Source organism: Topomyia yanbarensis, chromosome 2, assembly GCF_030247195.1.
Source record: "Topomyia yanbarensis strain Yona2022 chromosome 2, ASM3024719v1, whole genome shotgun sequence".
Taxonomy (NCBI): Eukaryota; Metazoa; Arthropoda; class Insecta; order Diptera; family Culicidae; genus Topomyia; species Topomyia yanbarensis.
Window position 1 is genome coordinate 163,391,261 of NC_080671.1, and position 27,736 is coordinate 163,418,996.

Here is a 27,736-nt window from a genome sequence, read left to right on the forward strand (position 1 = left end):
ATAGAACTCCGCCTTGAGGACATCCCTTATTTATTTTCATAGATAGTTACGTGTTTCCAAGCGTGCTAGCTATTTCACGGTTTGTAAGCATTGAGTTGATCTCTTTTCTTTTGTTTCAATAGAATTCTCTAGTTTTCCAACCACCATGTATAAGGCATCTATTGTTGATTTGTTGCTTTGATAAGCAAATTGAAATTCGCTCAGTGGAGAGTCTTTCAAGTACTCTTCTTTAATGTGTAAGTTTATCATGTTCTCCATTATTTTCAGAAATATGGAGCTTAGGCTGATTGACTTAAAAGATTTTGGAAGTGATGTATCGCGCTTCCAAGATTTTGGTATAAATATTTCCCTTGTTTATCTCCTGCATATGGGTATATAGTTTAGTATTAGACTTGCCCTAAACATTTTCGTTAGGCATGGAATGATATGCTGTTTGCTTTTTTGTAACATTATTGGCAGTATTCCATCCATCCCCGGCAATTTGAATGGTTCAAAGGAGTCGATCGTCCATTCCACCTTTGCGTCTGTAAATATAGCACTGACTATTTCGTGAGCTTCGCTACTAGCTTCATATGAGTCAGGCTCTGCTTCAAATTGATTCCGTGTTTGTATATTATTAAAGGGAAATGAACCAGGAAAATGTTTCTCTATCATGATACTAAGTGTTTCTTGGGAATCAATGGTAAAAGTTCCATCATCCTTCTTCGCACTACCTAACCCGTTTGTAAGATCGTTTGAGAGAGTTTTTTGTAGTCTTGCAACGACGGGAGTTTGTTCTGCCCGTTCGTACATTAGTTTCCAACTCTTTCTTCGCGATTTCCTAATTTCTAGGTTATGTGTCGAAAGAGACTTTTTATACTCATCCCACTATCCAGTCCGTTTAGCCCGGTTGGACAGTTTCCTAGAAATTTTCCTGAGCTAGGGATTTGTTCCAACATGGTGCGTCCTTATCGGATGTACGCGTTTTAGCTGGACAGCTTCTATTATAAGCATCCATAAGTTTAGATGTTACAATATTTGAGGAGATCTCGAATTTTTCATCAGACACATGCCAGTTTATGATGTTTTCAGAGAGTTTTGTACTTCACATTGATAGATCCAGCACTTCCTCGCGTATCGCATTAACAAAAGTAGGTTTGTTGCCTTTATTACATATATCAATATTGTTGGATAATATATATTCTATAAGGCACTTACTCCTTTCGTTGATATCACTACTTCTCCATACTGTATGATGGGCGTTTGCATCGCAACCAATAATGAACTGCTTATTTCTTTTCCTACAGTAAAGTACAGCACCCATCCTTGACACACTACCAGCTTTCGACCATCCACATAACGTGGCCATTTCTGTATGGTATTAGGAAAGCTAACTGTGGGTCGATAATTAGTGCTCTTCCCCTACGAGGACAATCTGAGCGGCAAACTTCAGATTGTCTAATTTACTGAGCCCTTCGGTTTCCTTGTGTCACTTAGTACCACTTCCTCGTTGAGCTTCCGCCTTATTCGCGAACTACTCGGTCTAGCCCACGACGATGGATCTAGCCTGCTTCGACGAAGAGTTCCCCGACGAGAGAAGTTCGCAGTAGGGCGTCCGGTTTGCTGGAGCCCCGATGCGACTGGTGGTGTCTCGTCGCGGTCTGCTCAGTCTAGTTCCCGACGGTGAATCTTACTGTACGCTAACGGAGAGTTCCCCGGCGAAGGAAGTTCTACCGATACCAATTCTTCTTAGGTTTCAGTACCAAACCTTCTTGTGCCCTTTGGATCCGTGTTCGATGCCATTTAGCACCGCAACTTCTTTAAGGCCTTTAGTGCCCTTCTTGTGCCATTTAGCACTATTTCCTTGATGAGCCATTCAGCTCCCCGCATTGTTCGCAATCTTTTCGGTCTAGTCTCCAACGATGGACCTGATCACTCCGACGGAGAGTTCCCCGCCAAGAGAAGTTCTCCTGAAACCGAGCCCATCAGTTAGGTGCCGAGGTCAGTTTGGCGATTCCGATGAAGCAGGGCGTCCGGTCCATTGGTGCTCCGATGACCCGCGACTGGTGGTGTCACGCCGCGGTCTATTCAGTCTAGTCCCCAACGGTGAATCTAGCTTAGGCTGACGAAAGTTCCCTGGCGAAAGAAGCTCTCCCATATAGCTTCGATATATTTCTATCGGAATAACCGGATGGATGCTGTGGTTTGTCTAGCGATTCCGAATGGAATGTGGCGTCCGGTTCGCTGGTGTTTCGACGACCCAAGCTCGGTGCTCTGTTGCAGTCTACACGACTAGTCCTTGGCGGTGGATTTTGCTTATTCCTGCGGATAATTCCCTGGCGGTCCTGATCTCGATCATAACTCTATTTACTGCGTTCCACGTCTGTACATCGTTTGTCATTCTGTGGGCTTTATTATCCGTGTTGATGCCCGGTCCTCCCGTTATAAGTAGCTCCCTGCACGTCGCTTCAGACCTCGGACATTTGAAGACCACATGCTCCAGTGCCTCCTCGATGTTCTCACACTCCGGGCAAAATGTTGACGTTGCGTACCCGAACCGATACAGATACTTGCGGTTCCGCTTGGTTTCCAGGGCCGCACCACAGGTTGGAACCAGGGTTGTTAATCGATAATTAATCGTCATCGTCGATAACGTTAACCACCCGTCAACGTCATCGGAAACTCCGTTAACGATAATTTATCGTCGGATTCATCGTCATCGTCGATAATTCATCGGTGGTTATCGCGATACATTTTGCGTTACTTTCCCGTTTATTGGAGTTGAAGTTGATGCGGTCAACTTTCAATTGTTTTGAAATAAATAAATATTGGAAGACATGTTGTTGGCAGTCGAAAATCAATAGTTTTGGACATTTTCTATGCACCGGGGGGTCCGACGATGAGTCAAAATGGAATTTTTTGTCAACTTTTCGGGAGAGTTTTATATTGAAGGGAAAGTTATTGGCAGTTGGCAATCAATAGTTTTGGACATTTTCAATACACAGGGGGTTCGACGATGTGTCAAAATGGATTTTTTCAACTTTTAGGGAAAGTTTATTATATTGAAGAAGTTATTGGTAAGTGAAAATCAATAGTTTTGGGCATTTTCAATGTACCGTCGGTGCGTCAAAATAGAAATTTTCTCAACTTTTCGCGAACTTTTTATATTGAATGGCAGGTTGTTGGCAGTTGAAAATCGATAGTTTTGGACATTTTCAATTCACAGGAAGATCCACCAGTGCACAATGTTTCCAAAGTGGCAAAAAGGCGAAATAAATTCTTTGAACCACGAAAAACATTTTTTAGCTATAGTGTCTTCAGCAAAGTTTATTTATATTTTTTTGCATTTAAAAAGTATTAGTTGGGTGATTAATCTCTCTAAAGCTGAGCAGCAAGTTTTTGTTTGGTCATTTATGAAAATAAAAAAAACTTTCTTTGGCAAAGTTGTTGAGAATATCTTAAGTATTAACTTCTCTGAAGAGACTATGTGTCTATCTGTCGATTTTAAATTGCATTTGTGGAGATTTCTTTGATATACCCCTGAAAACTGCTTTTTTAAAAATACTTTTCCTGGTAATTTTGTAGAATTTCAAAATGTTCCAAGATTTTGTTCAGCATAAGAAAATACAGAATTTTAATAATGTAAGTTTATTTGTATCTCTTACAACTTAGAAGTTATCGAATGTTGTGTCCAAAAAGCAAAACAAACACTATCAAAATCGTTTGGTGGGCTCCAACCTACGTTCAAGTCAAATTCGAGTAAATTCCTTCTTTAGCATATTTTTCTTATCTTAGAGATGCAAAATATACAAAAATAATAATACTGTACTGTAAGACCTCCTTAAGGGAAATTTTTACTAAATGATCAGAACGGGTTATGAGGCTTTGTCGAGGGACTAAAGAAGAATATTTTAACCGCTCCGATTTATTAAAAAGAAAGAAAAAATATGTTAGTCCAGGTGTTTGCGTTTCGACTTCGTCTCTTCAGAACCAGAAAAAAATATGTGCCGATTTTGCCAATGTCATCGTTTTATCAGCCTACAATTCGCCAAGGGGCTGATAAAAACGGGTCTTCACTGTATTCAAAAAACCGACTAAAACTCTATTATGAGGCCGTTCATAAATTACACTACATATTTAAGGGTAAAAGAAGGAAGAATGAAGCATCTTGTTACATAGTGTAGAGAAGAAACGGAGGAGGGGGCTAAAAGCTTCCTAACTATAAAATGTAATCAAACATTGGAAATGTGTATGTATGTATTCTCTTTTTTAAAATCCGGAATCTTCTAGTTTAAATTAAAATTATAATAAAATCTGTTAATCACCACTCCACTAAAATGTGTAGTGTAATTTGTGAATGGCCTAATAATAGTGTTTTGGAAGTTTTTTTTCAATACACTACAATTTTGCGTGCTATAAATTACTAATTACACAATAGCTCAAAATTTGTTTTCTTCATGGTCAAAACAATTTTGATCACCTTTTTGCCGCTTGGAAACACTGTGCACCTGGGACTCTTCTGTGCACAAACTTACTCGAAAAGTTGAAAAATTCAATTTTGACATATCGTCGGACCCTTCTGCGTATTGAAATGTCCAAAATTATTGATTTCCAATTGCCAACAACTTTCCCTTCAATATAATACACTTTCCCGAAAAGTTTAAATTATTTCATTTTGACGCATCGTTGGACCCCCCCTGTGCATAGAAAATGTCCAAAACTATTGATTTTCAACTGCCAACAACATGTCCTTCAATGGGTATTTATTTCTAAACAATTGAAAATTAACCGGATCAACTTCAACTCCAATAAATGGGAAAGTAACGCAAAATGTATCGCGATAACCGATGAACCGACGATGACGGTGAAAACGACGATACAATTATCGACGATGACGATGAAGGCGACGATACATTATCGTTAACGGAGTTTCCGATGACGATACATTATCGTTAACGAGTAACGCCGATAAATTATCGTGAAAAATGTATCGTATTAACAACCCTGGTTGGAACCCCATATTTCAGTATCGATGACAAAACAATAAATAATAGACCGACTTTTCGCAGGTGTAATCAACGTGGTTTTTAAAGCTCAATCGGTCGTCGATTATCACTCCCAATTGCTTCAGTGCACGCTTCGAGGCAATCTGGTGCCCTTCGACGGTGATCTGTATCCGCTGAACCGCTTTGCAGTTACTGACCAACAACACATCCGTCTTGTGGTGAGCTATTTTCAGCTTGACCCCGTTCATCCAACTCTCGATCGCGTCTATTGTCTCCGCCACCGACACCTTCACTTCTCCAAGTATCCCACACATCACCGTTAATAACACGTCGTCCGCGAAACCCACGATTTTCACTTTCCCTGGTAGCTGCAGTGATAAGACCCCATCGTACATCCCGTTCCAAATAGTTGGACCGAAAATGGAGCCCTGAGGAATGCCCGCTGAAGTGGATCTTCGGGATCTGTGCAGCGCTGCGGCATCGGCCTATACGAGGATGAATGGCCAGCTTCTATACCTGCCACATTTCGGGGATATTTCTATCATCTAAACAGTTCTGCACTAGCATCCTGAACATGTCCGGATATGCCAGGATTGCAGCTTTCAGTGCCACGTTTGGTATTCCATCCGAACCGGGGGCTTTCTTTGATTTTAGTCGCATCGACGCTTCTTTGAGCTCGTCGTCAGTCGCTTGCCACTTAGCTGTGTTTGCTCCTTCTTCTTAGTCCGTACGGCGTCGGTGACCAGGTACTTGGATCGTGCTTCAGGAATAGACCCTCAACGATTATCTTTAGCTAAAACATGGAGGCCTGAAGATTCGGGTCAAGCCCGGACGGGTGGCAACCCTATGTGCAAAATTTGTTTACGTCGCTGATGCTCTTCCAAATCGACTTTCGCAACATGACGCAATTGCTAGTGAAACTAACACAACGTTAAAAATACTCGTTTTACTAATTTTACCTAAAATTTTAATTGAAAATATTTAATGTATAAAAGTTACAGCTGTTTGAAAGCAATTTAATAACGTTCACCATTTACCAATGACACTAAGAGTTTGGAGCGACTTGGGGGCCGTTCATTAACCACGTAGACTCATGGGGGGGGGATCTAGCAAAAGTCTACGATTGTCTACCAGGAGGAAGGTTTGGGGGGGGGGGGGGGGGTATTTGCTAAAGTCTGCGTAGAATTTGGTTTTTTGTTATTCTCGTATTCCTAATTATAAATAGGATTTAAAGAGAGTTGTGTTCATCATACTAGTTAACTCAGCTAGATGTATTGATGCAGATACTTCGAAGCTAGTACAGCACACTATTGGGGTAACTAATTTTTAGGCCAGCGGTTCTCAACCTTTTTCGTACTACGGACCCCTTAGAAATCATCCAGGGTTGCTACGGACCTTCACGGTTAAAAAAGTTAAGCATTAAAATTACCATGATAACAAGAAATCACCCGATTATTAACAATAAGTGGATTGATTTTTTAATTTTTTTATTAATTAATTTCGGTGGTCCAAACAGTGTAGTTAAACTTCTACAACAAAGCGTTTACTCAAGTTAATCAGTTTGTAATTTCCCTTGCAATTATTATACTAATTTCAAATGCTTTAAACGCCCGTTAAAGTTTATGTCTTGACCCGGTGCAACTCCGTGTAAACCGGTTCTACTATATAAATATTCGGAGTTAACCTTCCGGCAGTCGCGCTAGTGCACTGTGTGTACGCTGCTCTGAAAATCTAGCGAAATTGTTTTTGTGCACCAGAGGGTGTTCGTTCAGTGAGCCATTTGCGCGACTTTCGGAGGGTTAAGCTTTGATATTTTGAAACGACTTGGATAATTTCGTCCATTTAGTTGAATAAGGCAATCGAAGAAAAAAAATAAATTTTCGGTCTACGTGGTTTATGAACGGTCCCTTAGAGTTTTTACCGCTCTGTTATCAACAATACAATCATGTTGTTTCAACACACACACACCGAATAAGATTGCACAAAACAACAGTAGCTTCATGTCGAATCAAGAGCTCGTGTGCGAATTCATTCAAGTTTTATTCAATATTTTCTGGGCAGGCACTAGTCAATTCGTAAGTTTTTTTATTAATGCACCTCACGACCCGCATTGGTAAGTCAACGCACGGGTCAGTGGAAAACACCGCCAGAGCACACGTCAGCTAACCGTTTGTAATGGCCAGCGCAAAAAAAAAATCAATTAAAAACAAATTTTCCTATATAAGGAGATAACTCCATTCCAATTAAGAGGAATGTTTGTGAGTTTCGAATAAATAAAACATAAAAACCGGTCATCAAAAGTGGTTTGCACACGCCAGATCATGATGAGCGCCCTCTCGGACCCCACCGCTTCGCGAACAAGGGACAGAATGCTGCTGGGCGCGCGCACTTTTCCGATCCCGAAGACTTGCTCTGATCATGCCGGACGAATCATTTCGAATATTGGCATCTTACGGGATCACGGGTTCAGAATGACAATTAGCGACCGAGTGGCTGGCTCTGGGGGCCGCAGATGCACCGAACGGATCAAGTGCGAATATGCCATGTGCTGTGCGTTTAAGATGTCACAGGAACTGGTCTTGTCACTCGGTGGGTATTCAATTGTCATTGCGTGGTTTGACGTGTTTTGCTGCTTTTGATGTACCATTTTTATAACACAATTTCGTACCCGTTTGTAATTGATACTTATACAGCTGCTGGCACAAAGTGTCCCTTCAGGGGAGACAATAGCTTTAGGACGTTGGTCGAGATACGGTTTTTGATGTTACTGTTTAAATTCGGAGTATTACCGTATTATCCAAACCACCCAAGTCACGGTACTTATCTTAGACCAGTACCTTCGCATTTTGATTACACCATACTGATGCCTAAATGCTTACTAAAAAACTCAAAGAAATTCTATTTAAACGATCGAATGCATTTTCCGCAATTTCTTCCTAAGCAAGTTGCAATTTGTCATTCCTCTAATAAACCAACAGATAAAAAAACATTTCAAGCGACTCGATGAAGTATTTCCCAGATGAACTCTCAACTTGATGGAATATTGAATAATATCGAAGAGAAACAACAATCTAAAGAGCCTGCTAAAATACCTCGAAACAGGTACAGCAGAAAAACAATCTCCATCACTCTCGAGGGCTCTTGCAAACAAGTTTCAAGCCATTGCTCTACGAGCGAACGTCTTCACCGTCGCTGGTCGGGCTCTATCCGTCGTTGGCTGCCTGGCTGGTTGAGATCGTGGATTCAGGAAAGCTTGTCCGATTTGGCTGAAAGTGAACTAAGCAGCAGAACGATACGACCATAGCAGCTAAGATTGATCACTTCTGCCTCGCACGGGATTGATTTTACTGTCTTTAAAATGTTGCTAAGCTATTTTTTTTCGATTCCGTTGCGTTTCGCCCAGCTTGAGTTTTGAACCTACCAGTGTGCTAGGAACACAGTCCGTGCGGCGTGTGTCGTGCTGGTATGCGGATCGTATGGGAATGGCACCCATATGGCCGTTCGTGGGGCTCATAACCTTCTGAAATATTATGACGGACTTGAAGGTCGCTAAGTACAGCTCTAGACATATCGACTCCAAACTGTTTCTTCGCTGCTCTGGAGAGTGGAGTTTAGTTGCTGGTAGGTATACCAAGCAACTTTGTTTGTGGTGAAGGGTGCTTCTGCTTGTGCAAGTGGCTCTATTTCGAGCTCCACGAGGAGAAGAAGTTGTACCAAGTGTTTGGGATTCGAGATTGGCTCTTCTAGCAGTTTGTGAATGAGAGCGGTGTCGAGAAGAACCGAACCAATGAACGATTTGAAGAGTTCCGGAATGAGGGAGAAATAATTTAAATCAGCATGGCCACCCCGTCATTTTATTCCCATACATTAGCTGTCCTCATTCTAAGGTACATGCGCCCCAGGATGCATCTTGACTGGTTTTAGGGGAGTCGAATAATAGCTATTGGAGTAAATAAACTGAAGAAAACCTGTTTTAATCCACCTAGCGGTGCAATTTCGCCTTTCTCATTGCCTCTATTTATGACTCCATGACCGATTATGTTCAATATAATTGTGGAAATGTCTATTACATTCTTAATACACTTTGCACCTACACACACTCGCCAGCCACGGATCTGATGTCCTCCTTCTTTCATAGCTACGCTCCTGTAAAATCCATAAATCCTATGTCAGTCGAAAGAAAATTAGGTTGACGATTTTCAGAGTGATTGCATAACCTTGCTATATGAGAAAGGCAAAAATTTACCAAAATACAAAAAAATCAATCTTTGTCAATTTTTTTTCGAGATTTCATCAAATTTCGACGTTTCATGCATTTTAAAGACATTTGGCATCGAAAATATAAATTCTATTTTTAAATTATCCTACTCAGTTCCTACTTCTATGAACCGTCTTAGGTGCACACCCAAAAAATATGAATTTGATCGTTGACGTAATTGCAATTCATGAAAAGACGAAATATAACCGTGCTCCGTTTAATTTTATATGAAACATATACATTACATGCGCAATGACATAAAATTACACTTCCTGCCATACAGAACAAACGCTATATGTGGAGCAAAATTGCGTGATTTACGAAATTCATCGTCATGTAAAATTAAAATCAAACTTGAAACTAAGTCCTTTTGATGTATTATAAGTCAGGGTCAGGAGACGTAAATTTACACAATTTTTACTAGGTCAATGTCAAAGTGACTTTAGGGTGTCATTAGTGATCTAGACTGTTATAGTGGTATCAGTTTATATGTGTGGTCGCACTCTTAACCCTAAAAAAGCAAGCTATAATTATAACTTCAAGGTGCATCACTCCTACGACCCAACGAAATCGTAAGCCTCTTTTTTGTCGTTTTGTCAGTGAGAGAATCGAAGCCCCGAAAACATTCAGATCGACATAAAATTCAATAGCAGCCGAAATTTTTTTCGACATAACATAAAATCTAGTCGTTTCATGAATTTTAGAGATATTTGGCATTGTAAGTACGAATTCGATTTCTGAAATTTCATGTGGTCCCCTTAAGAAAACAAATTGTTCCGGCTTATGTGAGAATTTCATATGTGTTCAGAAGGTTCCGTCTATATTTCCGGAACCATATAACCGATCAGTACGAAATTTTGTAGACATCTATGGCGATTTCATTTGGGACTAAGTTTGTGAAGATCGTCCCAACCATCCCCAATAAACTGAAGTGAGTTATTTTTTATAAGTGGCGATTCTTCCGGGGCACTTCCGGAACTGTCTATGATGGTCAATGCGGACGACGACACTTCGGTTGGCCGTCAGTGACCTAGAACTGCTAGTGCAAGTTGTTTGACACATAGATATATTCATTTTAGTTTTACCCTTTTGCCTTCATCGAGGTACCATTCTGAATCGGAATTTTCTATGTGACAGCTTGCCACAACCTGCAACACCGGAACCGTAAGTCGGATCAGAATTAAATTTAATAGCAGTTTACGGAGTAGTAAAAGCTTTTATTTAATTTTTGTTCCAAACGGTCTATCCATCTACGAAAAACCGATGTAATTGTTATTCAAAGCTTGAATACTTCCGCCTGGGCCGCCGGATCCGGCGATTGTGGCCAAAGAGGCTTTGAATGACTGTTAGTGACCGTGAACCGTGAATATATCCAAGTAGTCGTGGTTGCATTTTTGAAAAAAAATATCACCTTTATACATTCATCGCAGTATCTGTTGAAATCGGCATTTTCTGCGTGATCGTACTCATCGTCCTGTAATTCCGCAACTAGGAGTCGAACCCACACAAAATTCAATAGCAGCCGATGAAAACGTTGTACCTTTCATTTAAGATTAAGTTTGTGATAATCGGTTCATAAAACGCCGAGAAACTGATGTGGACAAATTATAACAATATTTTCTATGTAACCGTACTCTTCAACTCGTATCTCCGGAACTAAATGTCTTAACAAAATAAAATTCAATGGCAGCCGATGGGAACGTTGTGCCTTTTATTTACGACTAAGTCTGTGCAAATCGGTTCAGCCATCTCCGAGAAACCGATGTGGACATTTTGCTGACATGTCTGCACATACACACACACATACATACACACATCGAAGTAGACGCGGCGAATCCCTACGCCAAAAGCGGTTTAACGAGGTCACCGCCTCGGCTAAGCCAACCAGTGCAACAACAGCACGACCAGGAGAAACTGCTGCCGCAGCTTCAACACCAGGAGCAGCCTCAACAGCACCAGCAGCCGCAGCCGCAGCTACAACAGAAGCAGCAAAAGCAGGAGGGGAGCGCCTGGTTTAAAATACCAAGCATGCCGAGTATAGCAGTAGCTAAAAAAACTGGTGCACGACTTTGTTGACAAAAGGCGTAATGTGCACAAGGACATCAAGACACTGGTGCTGAAGATACAAGGAAATCTCGGATTGGTCTCAAGGAATGGATAACCTTGGAGCAGAAAGCGGAGGTAACCGGAAAGGAGCTGTTGATGGCCAAGAAGTCATTGGAAATAAGGCAACCAGTGGTACCACCGAAAGTGAGGGAAACCTACGAGGCGAAAGAAAAACCTCAGGCGACGTCTCTCTCTACACCGAAGAGACTAAGAGCTTCACCAGGCGATGCGAGACTAGGAGGTTCCAAGAAGCACAAGGAGACTCCCGGCGTAATGGTACGCGTAGCGAACGAAGCAACCACCAACGTGGTTAAAAACACCAAATGGGAAGTCGTCGGCAGCACCAAACGGAGGGCGAACAACAAGGATAGGTCCGAAAAGCGAAAGTTTTTCAAGGGACGAAACAAAGGTGAAGCTCTCATAGTCAAAACCAACGATGACTCATACGAGAAGGTACTGCGCGCAATGAGGACAAACCCGGCACTCAAGGAGCTGGTTTCAGATGTCAAGAAAATCAGGCGCACCCGCATCGGAGAGATGATTCTGGAACTGAAAAAGGATCCGAAGTCAAGCAGCTCTACTTATAAGGAGCTCACCGAGAAAGCTATAGCCGAAGCGGTGAAAGTGAGAGCCCTGTGTCCGGAGGCAACCATCCAATGTAAGGTCCTGTATGAGATATCCTCGGAAGAACAGTGCGAACTTGGAGAAGTGCAGATGATGATCCGAATGAGGACCTTTCGGCACGCAAGCGGCTTCGGTTAGGCTTCCAGTCGAAGCAGCAAACAAGGCACTTAAAATTGGTAAGATCAAAGCTGGTTGGTGCATTGAGCGTCTCCCAGCGACCGGAAGTGTGCTTCAAATGTTAAGACTTCGGCTACCTCGCGAGAAATTGCAGTGGACCTGACGGGAGCAAATTATGCAGAAGGTGCGGGAAGAAGGCCACATGGCAAAAGACTGCCGGCAGGCTCCGAGATGTCTGATCTGTGCAACCGAAAAAGGTAACAACCACGTTACAGGAGGCCCACGATGTCCGGCCTTCAAACAAGCGACTGCAACAAAATCACAGTGGAGGTAACGCAAATCAACCTCAACCACTGCGACACAGAACAACACTTGCTGCGGCAATCTGTAGCGGAGTCTAAATACGATATAGCTATCATTTCGGAGCCTTATCGTATCCCGGCCAGCGATGGAAACTGGATAGCAGATAACACAAAATCAGTGCAGATGAAGGTTTCGTAATCGCCAAAATCAATGGAGTCTTCTTCTGCAGCTGCTATGCACCCCCGCGGTGGACGACCAAGCGATTCACAGAAATGCTCGACAAGCTGACAGAGGAGCTCATCGATCGGAGACCTGTCGTTATAGCCGGCGACTTCAACGCTTGGGCAGTACAATGGGACAGCCGATTCACTAACTCAAAGTGGAGTAGTCTACTCGAAACCTTTGCAAAGCTGAACATAGATGTTGCAAACGATGGTACAACCAGCACCTTCCGCCGCGACGGTCGACATTCAGTTATTGACGTTACCTTCTGCAGCCCAGGGCTGGTTGGAAGTTTAAATTGGAGAGTGTGCGAGGGGTACACCCACAGCGACCACCAAGCGATCCGGTACACTATCGGAAGCAGTAGACAGTCGGAAGCGCGTATGATCCAATGAAACGAGCGGAGGTGGAAAATAAAGAAGTTCGACAAGGGAGTCTTCGTCGAAGCGTTGAGGCGTGAGAGCGTGCGATGCAACCGTGCCAAGAGAAGGTAAACCAAGGTACACTCGCCGCCCAGCCTTCTGGTGGAATTCGGCGATTGCCGACCTACGTGCATGCTGCCACCGAGCCCGGAGGAAGATGCCGATAGCCCGAAACGTCGTGGAAAGAGATGCCTTAAGACCGTATAAGGCGGCAAGAGCCACACTTAACAAGGAAATCAAGCTCAGTAAGAAAGCCTGCCTAGAAGAGCTTTATCGCAACGCCAATTCGAACCCGTGGGGCGACGCCTATCGAGTTGCCATGGCGAGTGCTTGAAAGAGTAATCCTTAACAGGCTTACAACATACACAGAGGGAGAGAATGGACTATCCAATATGCAGTTCGGTTTCCGGAAAGGTAGATCCACTGTGGACGCCATACGAACGGTCGTGGAAACTATGGAGGCTGCACAGAATCAAAAGAGAAGAGGAAACCGCTACTGCGGAGTGGTTACACTGGACGTAAAGAATGCCTTCAACAGTGCTAGCTGGGCTGCAATCGCCGATTCACTGCACAGACTGAAAGTTCCCGAGTACCTCTGTAGGATCCTGAGAAGCTACTTCCAGAACCGGCAACTGATCTACGAAACTGACGCCGGAAAAAGAAGTGTAACCGTAACAGCGGGCGTTCCACAGGGTTCTATTCTCGGCCCAACTCTCTGGAATGCTATGTACGACGGAGTGCTGAAGCTGAACCTCCCCAGGGGCGTGAAGATTGTCGGTTTTACGGACGACGTGGTGCTCCTAGTGACCGGCGAATCACTCGAGGAAGTGGAAGTACTCGAAACGGAGGCGATAGACGTTGTGGAAGACTGGATGCGCGAGAAGAAGCTGACTTTAGCTCACCACAAAACTGAAATGGTTCTGAAAAGCAACCGAAAAGCAGCGCAGCAGGCAAAAATTTCGGTAGGAGATTGTATCATCGACTCAATGCGGGAAGCTAAACAACTGGGAGTGATGATAGACGACCGGCTAAGCTTTGATAGCCACATGCATGCGGGAGGGCCGTAAAAGTGATTTCGGCACTATCTCGGATCATGCCCAACAATTCGGCGATCAGCAGCAGTAAAAAGCGACTACTGGTGAGTGTTTCCACATCGGTGCTCAGATATGCAGGACCTTCTTGGGTGACGGCAGTGTAACAAACGTTGTTATGGAGACCGTGTATGTCCACGTTTGCCACGGGAAGAAGTATTGAAGTAGAATACTTCTAACGTTTCAATATGGGGGTCCCATTTCAAAAATTTCAGCTGAGAAATTTTCCCAGTTTTTAAATGCGTATATCTTTCGCTCTACTGATCGAAATCGAAATATTTTTGCACTATCTGATCGGAAATTTGTGCACGTATTTCGTATTAAATTTTGGAATTAGTACGACTATTACAATTAGAAAATCCTTCGAAAACAGCGAGGAAAATGCGAAATTTGCAAGCATACCTCAGGCAGAGCCGTCAAAAAGGAGCACATAAGCGTTTCGTCACATACGGGAATGTTATTTATACAGGTCTCGCGAGCTTGTTTTGTATCAGTGGGTGCTCGCTTACCACACGAGCAACACGTTGACTGTATTGTCCAGACGGTACAATAAGCGGTATCATGTTTGCGTTGCCGGTATCAAGCGTCTTCGCAAGGTTCGTCGTAATAAAATCCAGGGAATGACCAAATCCGCCATTCGGCGTCTAGCTCGTCGTGGTGGTGTAAAACGCATCTCCGATTAAATCTACGAAAGCTGATGGCGTGCAGGAAAATGTCATTCGAGATGCCGTGACCTACACTGAACACGCCAAGCGCAAGACCGCAATGGATGCTCTGAAGCGGCAGGAAGGCATTTTGTATGGATTTGGAAGTTTTTTTTATAATTCGTTTATTTGACACGGCTCCTGGCGGTAGCTTAACGGAGCCGTGGATCTTTTATATGTTTACAAATGTAAAAATAAAATTATAAACAAATATTATTATAATATTGGATCCCGTGCGTGCAACTTTTTATTGCGAGCGGAGCCCTTCTTTCGCGGGGTTTGCTGGCAATCTGCATCTGGGGGGGTCATTTATTTTTTTTTTATTTTTCACGTCCAGGTCGAAGCCGGCTTGGTGTCCGCGATCAGATGTTTTTCCCTGTTTCTTGCACTTATTGTTGACCAGCGTAAATCCGTCACTGTTATTGTTATTGCCAATGTTGCTTACAGTTGCTTTTGCGGTACTGGATGCTTCTTTTGTGGTTGTCATTATGGTCTGTGCAACTGCTGCCACAAATTTGGCCAGCGTTTGTGGTTCAGGTATTGGTATTTAAAACTCTGTTTTGGGTTGGTTTGCCGTAGATGAGTTGGCAATCGGTCTGCATCTTGCGCTCAAGGTTGTCCACGATGAGCTGTCTGATTACAATACTCGCACGTAAGAGTTTGCCCCTCATGGATGCATAGCGTAGTTTGCATAATTGTAGTTCCGTGAGTTTTGAGATTTATTGTCAAGTAGGAGGGTATACCTTTTCAAACAGCATCCTCACTACAAAAACGCCGTTACAAGTATCCGGAAAGAAGTTTCTCCAAGTATCAGGTGTAACGGATTCTACTTCTCCGTATTGCGACATGCATTTTGCAATTGGCTCAGGAGGGGTACGAGGTGATAGGTCATATAACCATACATCTGTATAATCATTCTCAATATATACGGGAATCTTAATTCCAACGTTGTCACTTTCAACCACGTGTTTTAAGTTGTTCTTCAAAACGAAACGCTCGGCTTGTGCTAACGTGTTCAATGATATTAACACTGCACTGCGAAGATGCTGATACTGAAGGTAGGGGAGACCGGGGCTGCTTGGCAGAGTTTTGCTTTCGCAATTTCTGTACTCATTCTGGTTAGAGTTTTTGAAAATCGGTTTGCGCTGTCATGAAGATACAACCCTTGAGCACATATGTAATTTTTTTCATTCATGAAAAAAATCAAGGAAAAAGTTATTAGCAAACAAATGCGGAAAGAAAAATCGGCCAACTAACCCCGGGACCGGGGTAGGTTGGCCGAGTTTGGTAAAATAAGTTAAACACGTCAAATGTATCAGTGGAAAACTTTTAATTAAAAAAAACATCGTTTTTTCGTATATAGTTAAGGAAAATAAAATCCACTCTTCACTTTTTAGTCTTTTCAACCCTTTTGGACTTAGTTTTGGCAGCTTTAGTGAACTTTTTACCAGCTCTTACTGTTTTTTCCTCCGCCAACGTACGCTTACGTTTGATTTCATTTTTCTGTCCCTCCAATACTGCTGGAATCGGTCAAAATTTGAGACGATCGCCCATTTTTTAAGCCAACATCTTCCTTTGATAAAATTAAAAAAAAAACGATGCAAGAGCATATGAGGCATGAGCATAGAAGCGGCTGAACTCACCATATGTTGATTACTTTTAACGTTTGTACATCAACATAGGGATACCACCCCCTGGTTAGACATGATCGACTCCGCGCGAAATTTAAATTTTATAATTTATTTTTCGCATCAACAAAAACATTGTATATGCAATTTCATATTAGAATTAGTTTTAAAATAACTTATGTGACGAATGGCATTTGCCACACTGTTAAGTTGAATTTTTGATTCCATTACGTTGAGAATATTCACCGGTCACACTTCATGCGCCACACTTCATATTATACAGGCATCGAACCGCACGGTGGCGCCAACTATAACATGTTCGGTATATCGAAAAAATGTAAACATGAAAACATGTGACATGTATGATTGTAACGAGAAATTTTAAAAGGCAATCTTTCTTTCATCGCAGTAGTAGCATTAATATCAATAGTTGATTGCATTTATACTTGTGCATCTTATAATAAATGAATGAATAGGAATAAGGACTCAATGGTTACAGGAACTGAAATTGGAAATAACGCAACCAGTGGTACAAATATGTTCCGCTAGTGAACTACAAGATTACAAATTGAAAAATAAATTTACTCGCAAATTTGATATTTTTCCAAAACACAGGAACTGAGAGTATTTGATTGCTGTAACATTTTTCTCCTTAGTAATTTATCGATCGAAGGGTGCTCTTAGCGTTTTTCTTTTTATTTTGGACTATTTGAGATGGCATGCGATCATTATTTTTTTTTATTTCAGTTTCAATTATCACCTGAATCATTACAAATGACAGTTCGGTGAACCAAACATTCCCTAGTTCACGTTTTAGTCACTTTCTCGAGAACGACTGAAAAATGTGAGTAACGTATTCACTGATGCCATCTAGCTCATCATTTGTTTAAGGTTTGTCGTCGTAGAAGATATAAATAAATTCGAATGGCAATTGCAATCAAAAATAAATATTCACTAAATAGTGATAATACATATAGTTGAGGATAATTGTATTGTCTATTGTTTGAAGTAGGCAACTCTATTTTATATTCTTCTTAAGGAAAATTAACGATAAAACGTCTACTTGTTCAATAATGAAAAAATAATTAGCATCGGTCAACAATCCATTGAGATAAGGCCTTTTGAAGTAAACATTCCGACTTTCATCCATTTTTTTTTAATTTACACTTTATATTTAACGTTTGGTAGACAACCCTATTTTCATTTTTTTTCAGTGCACCATATAAATAACACCTTTTGTCCATTATATTTATGTTATTAAATGGTAAGGTTTTGCTTTAAAAACCGCGACACGTATAAACGATCTAAATAGTCAATGGACAAACATGGATTCACGCTTGAAGTCTGGTAGAAAACCCAGCTAAGACCGCATACCACATCCAAACCGTTATAAATCCGTCAATGAAATATTTTCAAACTTGCAGGGGGTATACTTGATTAGTATATCTTTCGAATGACATATACTAAATAAGTAGACAAATATTTTTTTGTTTATAGAGATAGGACCAAACCCGTGGGTGTTTGCTGGTAGCCTTATGAAACGTGTCATAAAACTTCAAATTGCAATTTCTCTCGAATCTCTCGATGGATCATTTCGAAATTCACTGAGAAGATGCTTGAATACTGTATCTTTCGAATGCCGTATGACAAATTTATGGTCGTTTTTTGTTAATAACGGTTTTAGGAACACCGTGGATATGATTCATCTTTCGAATTTGGTTTCAATAAATATTTAATTGCAACTTATAACTCCAGCTTGTTGAAATTTTAAAGTGTTCCAAACCTTTTGCAGTAACATTTGAAATCCAGCAGCTCTCAATATCATTTTTGAAGAAAAACACACAGTTACTTTACAGGATGCAAGAGAGTTAGAAACTCTTAGTTAGGATCTCCTCAAGATGCTTATCATACCGACAATACAGTTTTGTTTCTTTTCAAACTTATTAAGCCAAAACTTAGCCTCGTAATAAGGTAATTTTTTATATAAAATATCAAAAATATCAAAACGTAATTCAAGCGTAGATTTTTTCATGAAGACTGCAATAATTAAAAAAGTTAAGGATTCTATATCAAATCAGTTGGCAAAAAATCCCAATTGTCAAATTAATGCTACAAAATACCCATTAAAAATGTGGTTGTGGAACATTTTTAAAGACTTTTTTGTTAGGAAAAGCTTACTTGAGTCTATGAGTGGGGAGTGGGTCTAAAAATGCCGGAATTTTGTCTACGCGCTTTGTAAACGGTCCCTTTTCGAGTGGAATTCTCAAGAAAATCTTTAAATTTTAAACAAAATGTCATTCAGCAAAAAAAATACAAAAAAACTAATTTGGAAATTTTGCATATCATGGACTAGTACGCTTCTCATATTAAACAAGGAATTTGCTAAATAGGAGTACTCCTGAGATCACGTTAACTTTTCTATTGTTTCCGGCAGGTACTCCAAGTAAGCGATTTATCTCAAATGCATACTACCCATTCCGATCTATCTACTATCTTTCTTGTTATCAGTTCCGAAATTATTTTCAAATATACCAATTATACAATCAGTGTGGAAGGAATTTAATTACTTCGTTTAAAATCAGCAGTAACATACATTTGTTCGTATTTTTCCGATACACCGAACATATTATAGTTGGCGCCACCGTACAGTTCACTGCCTCTATAATATCAAGTGGAGCGCATGAAGTGTCATCGGTGCAGAGATGCCAGATTTGCAGACAAGTCTGCAAATTCGCAGACTTAATTTAAGCTGAAGATTTCTTCGATGACGCAGATATTTGAAAATTTTTTAGCTTGGTTGCAGATATTTGCAGATTTTTTAGTTTTGTTGCAGATATTTACAGATTTTTGAATGTAAAGGCTTTTGATTACACTAGCTTTCTTGACATTTTTGTTCTTCCCAGACTTTCAAAATTATTATTGCAGACATTGCTACTTGGGCGATTGCTATATCGTAGTTTATCGAATTTATCGAAAGCGGCAGATTGGTTGGTGTAGATAACACCATATTGATCACGACATTCCATACTCTCTATTATGTAGGATATTATAGGATAGTAGGCACAGAAAGTTGCTCGCTAGATGTCTAGACATCAAGTCATATTTATCATCACCAAGGTGTTTATGGCAATGAGCCGAGGTCCTGTTAGGACTAATTCGAAAATCTTCGAGACGGCGCTCAATGAAATTGTTCCACTATAGTCATTGGCGTCTTGCTTATTTCCTTTTTGCGGCCAGAATGAATCAAACGAAAAAAAATATTTTTTTTTTTGGGTTGGAGGAGAAAAACCAGGACAAATCAAGCGTTTTTCTCGAAGTCCCAGGACACCAGGACAGTCTGTTGAAAACCAGGACATGTCCTGGGGAAAAAGACGTATGGTCACTAGACCGGCAACAATTTTGACTTTTTTCGGAACATTGATGAATCAAACGGTAATTGGCTTCACATACCATTTGTCAAATATGAGCTTTTTTTTCGAAAACTCTAGTTCACTCACAAGAATTTTGAAAATATATGAAACATAGGCAATAGGAACAATAAATTCAGTTAAACATACTAGTATCATCTTGTATATCCTAAAATCTGCAGATATATAGCTTAAGGTGTAAGGATCAACATTGCCGAAAACTACAAATTGATCCGATTTTACAGTAAAAAGATATTCTCATATAAAGTTATGTGTTGCCTCTCTTTCTCGCACAGGCTTGGAATAGGAAATTTCAAAAAAATTAGTTGGTCTTCAAAGTTAAATAACATTTTACGGGAACTTCCAATCAATATGCGATCTTCAACAAAGCTGTTTCTTATAAAATAAGGTACCCGATCGTAAGTTTTGCGGTATGCAGAGTTACTGTTAAATTTTTTATTGGAATTTTAGTTTTTATTTCCGAGTTTCCATATATAGAAACTAGAAACCTCTTGTGGGTAAACTAGAGCTAGCGGAAAAAGTTTATATTTTGCATATGATTACCATTACCAGTTACCATTCGAATTAGCAGTGTTCCGAAAAAAAAGTCAAAATTGTTGCCGGTCTAATGGTCACCCTACATGAAAGTACTGTATCATTCTCTAGATTCTAGTTTTGGTTGCATTCGTGAGTTTTTTACATTCTGGGACCAATGCCGAAGAATATTTTAGAAGACATCTTTCGCTTTTTTTGTATGTAAACGGCCAATAAGCATACTGTCAAAAACTTACTTTGAGAAAAAATCCAAATAAACCGTATCTCACCGAACAACACGTTATGAAAGAGAAAATTTTTTTTTTTTTTTCAAATTCGTTTATTTGATACGGCTCATTGCGGTAGCTTAACGGAGCCGTGGGTCTCTTAAATAATTACAATATAAAAATGTATAAAAACAAAAGTTATTAAGCGTCCTTTAGATCTCGTCCACGCAACTTTTTATTGCGCGGGGAGACTTTCTTTCGCGGCGGGGAAATATCTTGTGGGTCCATTGCGTTTTCATCGTTGCCGTCTATGTCATAATCGTTTGTGGTGCCTTGATGTTCACGAGAAACATCTCCTTTCCTGTGGCCCTTACGGGTCACGAGCGTAAAGCCGTTGTCGTTGTTATTTGCTTCCTCTCCGATGGTGCTAGCAGTTGATTCTGAAGCATTGTATGCTGATTTTACAGTTGTTATTATGGCTTGAACAGCTGCCACAAAATTGGCAACCGTTTGTGGTTCTGGTGATGTTATTGAAGACTGTGTTTCGGATTGGTTTGCCGAAGATGTGTGGGCAATTTGTTGTGATGCATTCTCCTCAACATTTTCCACACAAGGTGTTCTATGATGTACCGTCTGGTTGCAGTACTTGCACGTAGGAGTCTGCCCTTCGTGGGTACATAGCGTGGTTTGTTTGATGTTAGTTTCTTTATATTTGAATTGTATAGTCAAGTGGGAGGGAATAGGTCTTACGACCCGCATCCTCACCACAAGAACACCGTTGGGAATACCCGGGAAAAAGTTTCTCCAAGTATCAAGTGTGACTGATTCCACTTCTCCGAATTGCGACATGTATTTTGTAATTGATTCATGGGGCGTACGCGGTGACAAATCATGTAGCCTTACATCTATATAATTGTTTTCTATATATACTGGTATCTTCACACTTTCAAACACGTGTTTTAGGTTGTTCTGTAAAGTGAATCGTTTTGCTTGGTCTAGCGTGTTGAATGATATCAATACCGCACTGCGCAAGTGATGATACTGAAGATATATGACATCCTTAAGCCTAAGCTTCATGTTCACCTTCAGAAAATGTTCCACCTCACGTAGACTCGGTCGCGTAGAACAAAATCTTAAGTCAACAACCGCTGTGTTGGGTCGAAGTAATGCTTTTTCATCAAATTCACTCATGATACAATGTTTCCTTTGTTCTAGATACACTAACTGTCGTTCACTTTGCTCTTTGTTGCTCTAACTTGGCAGAGGAAAAAAGTAGATCGAACTGTTTCCTTTGTTCTTAAGACAATGCACACAAGAAAAGAAGTACTGTATTGTGGTTCGTTTTGCGCTGGATCAGACAGCAGCCGAGTTTCGTGACCAGTGTCTATGGTGGTTGTAAGTCGACTGACCCCTACTACTGTGATCAATAGTCGGCAAATATTGGTTTGAAAGAATTTCCCCTTTAAAGAGAATTTTGAGAGTTTGCTTATTGGCCCTTTTCAAAAACATGCGAGATTTGCACCTAGATATTGCTGTAATGGCATGTCAAATTACTTCAAATTGATGATCAATGAATAATAAACATTTAAAATTATCCGAACATTTGCGGAAACTGTGCTACAGGATCCGAGAATGGCACAATCAGTTTTTTTCGGACAATCTTTTTGTGGGAATATAATGCCATGCGCCACCTGAAATTAAATCAATCCGACGATCAGTGAACATTCCAGTTACATTTTTAATCATCGTGGCATATGTGGACCCACTAAGACTAGTTGCGGGAATTCTTAAACCCGGTAAACCGGACCATTAATTGTTGATAAAGATTCCCGACTGGTCAGTATCTTTCGATTACGACGCGAGCATATCTTCCAGATAAGATGAACTTGACGTCTGTCTCGTTCCAATGAAATCACCTGGAAAATATACTAGAAATTCGACACTGAAATCACCGACAACCATAGGCGTGTGTGTGCTCACAAACTAGCCTGTTTCTATAATTTCCATCCCAAGAAAAATAAACATTTCAAACGTTTTAGCCAAGAAAAATTCTTTTACTTTTTCTTTTCGCCCAGCTACCAAACCCCGCTTTTTGGCGGGTAACAACTTTCGAGGAGTAACGGAATAAATCGTAACTTCCTTTTAACGCGGCATTATCTTTTTCGATTCTCTGATCATAAAAATGAACTACTAATGTTATTTGAAGCGAAACAATGATTTGGCCCATAGAGGGTTAACGAGCAAATTAGCATTGCCAACCCAAAATCTGTAACAATGGTTCCGCGTATTTCCCGGATTTTTCAACTCATTCATTTTTGTGCTTAACCAAAGCAAGCTGCTCGACACAGCCAGGACACAAACGTGTACAGCCGAAAGAAGGAAGAGGGCACTCAAGTTGACCTCAATAGATCATAAATATTTACCTGCAAGCGGTAAGTTCACTCCATCCCGCTCACTCCGCTGGTCGTTCGATCGCGCAGGTATACCGCGCGTGTATTTCTCCGTTCACGCTGCTGCTGTGCGGTAGCGAAAACCAGAGACCCTCCGGCCCCACTCACCGACGGTTGATGTGTAGGTACCGTTCGATCCGCTGTATACGCAGGCATCCCGTCCAGTTCAATTCCACGTTCAGAGAGAATATTTTTATGCCGAGCCGCGTCGGAGTCTTCGCATGGACTCTGAAAGGTTCTGATTGGTTCTGGAGCACCCCACCACCCTACCGGGGCAATACCGGAGCCACTCACCCAAAGCACCCGCACAGCACAGATGGCTATGAAATGCGCAACGAAAGAAAAATCAGCGGGAGGGGTCACATAATCATTTCTTTTCTGACGTCGTTCTTCTCCCCGTTGCCGATGTTCGATGGTATGAGTAAACTTCGCGCAGAACAGAAGATTCTTTGCTGCTGTCGTGTTCTTAATCCACCGATCGTGTGGATCAACCAGCCAGCAGCAAGAATAAAGCAGGCGACAGAAGAGAAAATCATGAGTACTTGTCATAGTGCGAGTGAGACAGGATTTGCTATCACGGTAGAGTAAGTGAGATCACTCTAGAGATGTTCGATCGTGGAACTCAACATAAACCAGGTGGAGAGCGAGAGCATGTCTGGTTTAGCATAGAAAAGCTTATGTTGAGTGCGATTCTCTCGGAACAACCCTCACGTTGAGGGCAGTAAGAGCGGAAAATTTCCTGGTAACTCACGCACACCGAACCGGGCCAAACTGGAAAGAGAGAACAAGAGAGCACGATAATGGATCTCAGTGATCTTACCCTTATGATCACGGTGCTCAGTGCAGAGTCCTACTTGGAAGCCAGTTAAGTCTGATCCGCGAAGGTAGACACTTTCAGTTGTTTGTCTGATTCTGCGGTGATCGTTCGTGAAAAAAATTTACTGCGTTTGCCTTGCAAATCTCCAGCAACGATTCGAGATTGTGCCGAGAGTGTAAAAAAAAGGAGAAGGTGTTAATTGGGGCTGAGCATCTTTTGCGTTTCGTGCGAGTGAAGATTACTCAATAGAGGCCTTTTTGTTGTTTTGGAACCAGAAGTTGATACTGTGGAACGAGGGTTTCGCTCCGTACATGGGAATAAATGTTGTTTGTCCAGTCGAATTGGGTCACCCCGATGATCGATGGATCCTTTTTCGTGTACCAAAGCAGAGAGTGAGTTTTGCGAGTATAACGAAACCAGCTTTGTGTGTGAAAATTGTGCATGGAAAACAGTGAATCGAGACAGTGTTTGTGCCAATAGATTTTGACATCGCAGAAAAACCAAGAGCATGCAACAGTTGAGTGTTGATCGCGCAGCATCACATGTTCCCACTTTGAACCAACGGTTAGATGCGGAAGTCAACCCGAACCTCAAACAACCAGATCGCAGTTCAGAAGAGAAGAAGACAATTATTACAACAGTGCTATAAACTCGAAAGCTCACGTCGGAATCGTTTTCGGCGGAAACGAGCCTAGCCATCGGCGGCGGCATCACGGTTTCGGGCAGAAGTTGATTTTATAGCTTCCACCCGTTTGCCGTCGTACATTTTTTTTGTCTCGGAGTTCGCGGCAAAAACGACGCTCTCAAAACAGGAAGCAATTATCGAACGGGCGGCGATTGAAAGCAAAGGTAAGCAGAGAAATTATTGGTCCAACTTTTTCCCTGTTCTCAACATGCAACGATTCTGCCCGCACCCGCTGGGAGTCTTGTCCCGGATCGGATCGGCCCTAGAAGGCTCCTAGAACAACCAGCCAAGCACCTTTTTTCGGCCTCTCTTTTGAACAAACACTCGCATAAATCTACGACCGGGGTTTTCAGACAAGTTCAGCAGGATCCCGGGGATGATCCTCTGACAGTGACTTTTTGCGTCGTTGCTGGCGTCCATCTTCACTTTGCCTGGAAAACCATTAAGAACCACTTATCTGCAGCTAAGATCTTTGTCCTTCTTTTGCCCGTTGTTTTCTCAAGTGTTTTTTCTTCTGTTGATCCTTTGTTGCTCGAAGTTCTCCGCTCGTTGTAGCTCGCATTAGTCCCGGAGGAGTCTTTGTCTTAAATGACCACATAATTCCGACACAATGTGCATGTGCAATCGTTCCTCCCGGCACAAGACTGGGCCAGGGATGGCAGCGCCAGCCACTTACGTTTTTCCAGCGAAACGGGGCTGTGACATCCAAAAAATATATATATACACACACACGCACAGCGAATCCACCCTTCCGGAGGTCCGCACCGATAAGATCGTGAGAATTATGACACGCAAATCGACTCGGGTTTAGCGTGATGATGGGGAAGGAGGAAGGGGAGCGGGGTTAATGGACTCGCGAGAAAATAGCGCCGGCTTTTGACCTGTTAAATTAGTTCGTACATGCTATGTTTGCAGCGGGCAGAAGGAAGCAGCTTGTGTCGGTAGATTGGGATCAGTGGTGTAGTTTACGCGATTGCACGTGACCGATGTCCGGCACGTTTTGTACCTATCAGTGTGGGAACTGGTGTTATCTGAAGGTGCTATTTTGCGATCTGGTTGGTTGGAGTTACTTACGTAATATTTACCAGATTTATACACCGAGGAAGCGAATGAGCTGCTTAATGGGGAGTTATTATAGAGTTCGCCAATAGGAGGAGTAGGCGCCGATTAGGATTTGAGCAAAATGTTATACCGGTTGAGAAATGTATAGAAATAAGAGACAACAAGGAAAATTCAAACAACCCAAAGAATTAGTCATTTTAACGTACTTTAAAGTTGTGCGTCGCTTTCACAATTATTAGTGTTGTCAAAAACAAAACGAGAGATTCTATTCAGTCAAGGTCTTCAGTGGAATAAGGTACTTTTGAATCCTGAGTACTGAGTACTCAAAACTACGTAAATTGAACTTAAATTTAAGTATACTTAACTCAAGGTTGAGTATTAAAAAACTATCAATGAGTTGTGATTTTTGTCGTTGTTAAAGGAAAACTACCTTCAACGCGATTTACCTACTTTTACCTTATTGCACGAGACCATGAAATTGAGTCGAAAGAACTCAATTTTAGGCAGTTTTTCGTGTGATGTAGTGTGTTTTAGTTTAAAATCTGAATCCTACCAGAATACTGTACCTATAGTTTTGAGAAATCATTTTATCTGATGATTTTCATTTCTATCTTAACTTATTGACTAATTTATTACATTTTAACGACATTCGATTAGCTAGAGATTACTGGGTAGGAAAAGTTACGAAAATATAGCGCCATAGCCCTCAAGTGAGAGAAAGGGTCATTAGAACAGGCCTAATACCTTACGGGCTTAACTTTTGTCTTCTGCCAATGAGGGTCGAGCTTAGGCAGCATAACTACGAATCACTCAAGTCCACCAGTATACCTTCTGGTAAAGACAGACTTGTCCCTCTTTACCATGAGAACCCACCTTGACTAATTCACAACTTAAAATCTACAAGATAAGTTTGCTACTATTTTTATTATTATTTATATTAATGAATGGTTGTCGTATATGATTACATTTTGACTTACCTGCGTTGTTTCCCAACCCAAAAACTTGCACACTTCTCTTCTTTTGCCAGATTTTGTGTGAAAAAACAATGAGTTTCTCTAATTTAGGAAAACAGTAGATACTATTAACCGCACTTTCTTTAATTCCTGTTCATTTTCAATTAAATTTGATGTTTTGTACAGGTTTGGTTACAAGCAATTGATTTCTTTAAATTTATGCTATGTTCCTCAGTGTTTGAAGGATTGATGTTTTGGCGTACAAAACAAATCTTTCCAAAATCAGCTAATTTAACAGGAAGATTATTATTAATGCATAAAATGCAAATGGTCCATCGAAATCTATTACAAAGGACTTACTTAAACAATAGTTTGCACAGAAAATAAAACCGTTATTTCAATGCCTGCAGTAAGAATCGAAATCGAATGAATAGGAATTCTATTAGAATCAATATAACATTGATTTCAAGCATTGCAAGATTCGGCCGTCTGTTAGCGATGTATTGAAAAAAAATTGCAACGTTTGCGAAATTGCAAGTCGGCTGGCATCAGTACTATTCACATTCAAATAGTTAGTTACTGTAAGTTTCATGTGCTGTATACTAGTAAACAATACAACACAAATTCATACGTTTATTAACTTTATCGTGCTAGAATCGTATACGAGACATAGCTACAAGTTTAATTTTATTGGTATATTGCTGCGTGTTTTTCGTAGATTTTTTCGTTGATTGTAATGTTAGACCAATTATAATTCCCGAACCGATATAGTCATGTCTTTAGCCTTAGAGCTAAAGGACATTCCAAAAAAATGTCTTTTCCATACATTGTCGCATACTAAGGATCAAAAAGTCCGATACTTCAGCGATAGCCTGCAAAGTAGCATTGTGAATGTAGTACACGGTGTATTTATTAGAACAATTTTATGCAAAAAAAATCAGCATCTCTGAAACTTCGGAATATGAAAGAATGGGCTTTCCCCTTTCATTTGAAACTAAGATCAAAATAATCCGTCGGGGGGTCCAGAGCAACTTTTTTTTTTTGAAGTTTTTTTTCGTAACAATATAGGTTTTACTACTGGAGATAATTCATATTTTTGTCCCTAGATGGTGCTTTATACATTCGAACAACAATAAAAGTG

General features: G+C 41.0%; 1 protein-coding gene across 2 annotated transcripts in view; it reads left to right on the forward strand.

Moving 5' to 3' along the window:
- Positions 1–27,736, forward strand: part of LOC131681962 (protein decapentaplegic) — a 157,157-nt gene that overhangs the window by 84,540 nt on the left and 44,881 nt on the right. Inside the window, exon 1 of one of the 2 annotated variants that reach the window (XM_058963086.1) lies at positions 23,962–24,744. The exons of the other annotated variant lie outside the window; for it this stretch is intronic. The gene's annotated coding sequence lies outside the window, so the exon portion shown is untranslated. Of the gene's footprint in view, positions 1–23,961; positions 24,745–27,736 lie in introns of those variants that run through there. 2 annotated transcript variants of the gene reach the window in all.